Source organism: Helianthus annuus, chromosome 9, assembly GCF_002127325.2.
Source record: "Helianthus annuus cultivar XRQ/B chromosome 9, HanXRQr2.0-SUNRISE, whole genome shotgun sequence".
Lineage (NCBI taxonomy): Eukaryota > Viridiplantae > Streptophyta > Magnoliopsida > Asterales > Asteraceae > Helianthus > Helianthus annuus.
In genome coordinates this window covers 188,218,427-188,223,645 of record NC_035441.2, presented here as the reverse complement: position 1 = coordinate 188,223,645, position 5,219 = coordinate 188,218,427, and positions in this window count along the sequence as shown.

Here is a 5,219-nt window from a genome sequence, read left to right as displayed (position 1 = left end):
TTGACAACGACACTGTTATCATGGGACATACATAGCTCCCTGTGAGAACAACCTCATCATCATCGATTCAACATAACCTACAACCGGAGCCGTCTCCGCCAAAGACGGCAGTATCAAAATAGCCACCGACCAACGGCTGGCTCAGGACCTTTATCCGCACATCCTTAAGCCTCAGATCACCCAAAAAAAGGCTTGCATCAACATCACCGAACAAAACAACGACATCGTTGTGACAACCCTCACAAAACCAGGTATCCGTACGACTTAATTAACTATTAATTGTTGCCTAATTACTGTGCTTAACTGAGATTTCTGATAAACTGCTACCTGATTGTTGAGACTTGTACATATCTGCATCATACTTTGATTTTTCCGTCACTACATTATTTACTTACTAAACTCTAGTGACAAACATGATGCACAAAAGCACAGTAGCATTTGGACGGATAACCTATTGAACATGCTGATATAGCCAGCATCAGGCAAACACTGCCTCTAAAGGCCTGAATGAGCCAGAAATATTTTACTACACCCATAATGTGTGTAGGGATACAAGGGTTGTTAAACTGCGTCTCTAGGAATAAGATACAGAGATTGGATGTGCCTAAAACGTACTCTAAGCACGAAACACAGCACTTTTATCAACATACTAGCTTCTAGCTAATTAATAAAGTGCCAAAACATGGGGAAATATTCCTGACACTTTGCAGAATAAATTGTGTCGCTAAAAATATTATTTACGACGCTTGAAGGATTACTTAAGCACTTTAACGGATTACTATCCAACCGAATAACCGGACTATACCCGGAACATAAAAATATTGCCAGAAATATTATTAGTCTTTTTCTGAGCCAGTTAGGGTCCCTGATTACCCTAACACCCGCTTTATAATGCATCATGCAACTAACGGGGTTAATCCCTAAAGTTAACCGACTTAACGTAACTAAATCCTAACTAAACCATTGAAATCGAACCAAGTGACCCCCCCCCCTTGGGCCGGTTTGGTCACCATGTAACTAGCTAGTACTCTTTTTAATTATTTTATTTGATTTCGTGGATATCTAGAGAACTAGTAACCAAGGGTTTATGGCACCCTAATCTTTCTATAAATACCCCACTCACACACATTAGAGATTATCATCCATCACAATCACCAAACAACTCTCTCTCCCTCTTGCTCCATTCTCGGCCGAACACCCACACTTGTCCACCACCATTTTCGAGTTCTTGTCTAGCCATTCCAAGCTTATACAAGGTGTTCGGGTCACGTATAAGGAAGCTTGAAGCAAGCGGAAGTTGAAGGACCTCACCCATTTGCTTTTATCCACGCCATTTTCGCCAAAGATCTTCCCTAGCCCCGAGCTAGAGGTATAACGTTTAAAACTCGCTCTTGATCGTATCTAAAGTGGTTAATATGATTTTTAACGGTTAAAAGTCGGAATCATGCGTTTTGAATCTTTAAAGGCTACTAAAACTCGAATATTGTTGGTTAAAAGCTTATAACGCGTGTAAAAGTCGTAGTATTCGAATATGTTGGTTATTGAGGCCCGATCTACGATGTGGTGGCTCTTATCATCGTTTAACCCGACTTTGTTAAGATCACGAATCTTGACATACGCTTGTTTCTATCGGTACAAGGGTTAAAAGGTGAAACTCCACCACATGAGAAACATGAACTTGTGTAAAAGTATTTTGACTTGTAAAATAGTATTTAAAACGAGCCGATCTACGTATGTACAAGTGGTATATTCGTAGAACCAAGTGTCGAGAAAATCATGTTTTATAAAAGTTGGATGACATGTTAACAAATATGATTTTTACAAACTACAAGTGTATAAACACTTGTGAAACGAAAGATCCGACAAAATAACAATTTTTATAAAAGTTGCCGGGAAGTTGTAAAGGATGATTTGTTCCAAAAACGGGGTTTTTACAAGACTAAACTATTTTATACATAGATCCACTAAATATAAGGTGATCTACATTACGACTTTCGGAAAAATTACAAGTTCATGTAACAACGCGACTTTACATACTAGTCTACAAGATCGATGTGTTAAAACTGGTTTGAAGTATCGGAACTTGATTGGTTGATTAAAGAAATTGTTGAAGTGATTTTGTAAAAGAAAATGATACGCTTGAAAGCGTGGCCACCTCCAGTTACAGGGGAAACTCTGGCGAAATTTTTCTAAAATCTAGCACTTAGAATTATTTGCAAGTGTTAAACTATTTGGAGATGTTTTCAAAATACATTTCGCCATGACTTTATTTATTAAATAATCGGAGGTGGGATTTTCACAAAAACTAAACGTGATAAATATTTATTCGATAAATATATTTTTCACCACACTGTTTATGATTATTTTGTGAAAATATATAAATATTATTTTTAGAGTAAAAATAATATTTACAAACTGTAACGAACCCAAAATAATACCAACGCCTACACGACAAACATATAAGTTACAACGGTAAATATTATTACCACTAAATCGCCAAAACGTAACTTACGCTTTATACGGAAATATTCATAAATGCGGATATTGTCAACGTATTATTTTGGAAAGTATTATACGAAGAGAAAATATATTATTTTTGAGAAAAATAATTATATTTTGGAATGAGAAATAAAATATATTAAGTGAAACTTAATATCATAAACGCACATGTATTAATTCCCCCACCCTTGGGAAAGAGATTAACTACCAATTATGTACAAGGAACAGTTGTCTAACTGTTTTCCGAAAATTAAACTATGAAGCTAAAGCACGGCCATCCGTCTAATAGAATTAGCACATGTAGGTCGTTGCACAGCTTTCGGACTTTTGGAGTGCTTGATTTAGCGACGCACTGACTGTGAGTTCATGTCCCCCTTTTCTCTTAACTGTTTTCAGTTTTCTAAACTGCGGGGGTGAAATACATGTTACAATGATTATGAATATGTTTATACATGGTATGATTAGCGTAAGGAGGTTTGTTACTTAGATCATGTGAGTGGGTAGGCGGAAACTTGAGGCCATTAATCCTCATAGTAGGACCGAGGGACAGGAGCGGTAGATCTATCTGGGTGTAGCGAGCCCAGCCCCAGGTCCAGCTGAACGGACCTCGGGGTGACTTAGTGCCCGACGCATAAATCCGCTAGGTTTGAGTCTTCCTACTTGCACTTCACACATATCAATGGCCTTGCAAACCATTGGTGATCTCTTTTTCCTTATTTGCTACATACCAGGTTTTTGATAAAGATAAAGCTTTATATACTCACTTTCGCATGAACTCGCTCAACATTATTGTTGATTTTTCAACTTACATGTATTTCAGGAAACTAACGATCTGGCGCGGTATGGCTTGTTTTCCGCTGCATTAGGCCCGAGGTCATCCAGGGTTCGAGACTTGTGACTCTTTCCTGGACAAGTCACAGTCCCTGAACCATGTTTACTTTAAGTTTGCATTTGTAATGTTTAGACAAAGTTATGGTTGTTGGGTGTTAACCCGTTAAGACAATGTTTAATATTTTTATTATCAATGGATGATCTTGCATATTTTTAATTCATATAGCTTGTTATGATTAAGCTATGGTATTAAGAAGTCACACCAAATTAACCACGCTTCCGCAAAGCCAGGGTGTGACAGCTTGGTATCAGAGCTCTGATCATAGCGAACTAGGATTCCTTCTCGAGTCTAGACTATGATCACTAGGGCTCTCACGAAAACATTTTTACTGCATACCACTTAAGTCCAGATCCAAAACGTTTTTATAAACAAATGTTGAGCATATTTTATTTATTATTTTTAGGCTCAGTCTGGGAGGCTGAGGCTCGGTCTGGGAGACTGAGGCTCGGTCTGGGAGGCCGAGGCTCGATCTAATGGATCGAGGTAGTTGTCTAGTGGGACTAGGGAGTCAGTCTGGGAGGCTGGGAGAATTTGCTAGTGGGACTAGGGAGTCAGTCTGGGAGGCTGGGAAAGTTTGCTAGTGGGACTAGGGAGTCAGTCTGGGAGGCTGGGAAAGTTGGCTAGTGGGACTAGGAAGGACAGTCTGGGAGGCTGGGAGGCTAGTGGGACTAGGAGGATTATGTGATTATTACTTGGTAACTTGTGTGATTACCTGATATACTGATTTTTGTGTATGCTTGTGTTTATGTTACAGACCCATGGACTCACCAGCCACGGGTGATTCAGATACCACCGGACCTTTACCCGTAGTATCGGACGACATTGTGTCTTCAGAGCACGAGGTGCATACCTCCGATTTCACCAGCACCGATGATGATGACTTCCAGCCCTTCGCTCTGCCCGATGGCGCTGATGAGCATATCGATGACCCACCTGCTGAGTATCTTCCCTTGGTAGCGATTCCAGCTCCCATACCCCTTGCTTCTTATCCAGCATACGACTTGCTACCCGACGCCGAGGCTGACGGCGACATTGATCTCTTTGAGGACGAGCCTTACGAGGATGAGATTCCTGATGCAGCCCCTCTTCCCGCTGGCGATCTTTTGATGATCGCTGGTGCTCCCGTTGAGGACTCGCCCGCCCATTCGCCAGTCCCAGACTCCTTTGAGTCTGTGGCATCTGTACCATCTCACGAGGTGAGCACGCAACATTTTGTACATGACTCGGACCCCGATCAGGCATCTTCTGCCGCACCCATCCCGAGCTTTGTGTTCGAGCACGACGGCATTGAGGATTCTGATCCCGTTTTTCCCCCAGGATTTGATCCTGACCGCGATATTGAGTATATTCCTATGGACCAGCATATGGAGGACCCTGTTGATCCCGTTGATCCTATCGATCCCTTTGATCCGGAGTTTGATTTCGATATGGCTTTTGATGACCCAGAGCCTGCCTTGGCCCCAGAGCAGGCAGTTGCTCTAGATCCTGTGCATGAGCATGACTTGGTACATGCTGATGTTCCTGTTGAGCCCGTTTTGGCTGACCCACCTGTTGGTGATGTTCCTTTGATAGCTGATGATCCTGTTATTGATCCACCTTTTGTTGATCCCCCTTTGATTGCTGATATCCCTGTTGACCACCCAGTTGAGCATGTTGCACCCGTTGATCCTGTCATTGCTCCGTTTGATCCTGTACCCCTCGAGCCTGAGCACGCTCTGTTTGCTAAGCATATGGATCCACCCGATGAGGAGGCTCAGCACGGTTGGATACCTGCTGACGAGGATGTTCCACCGTTTCCACCACATCACACTGATGCACATCATACTGA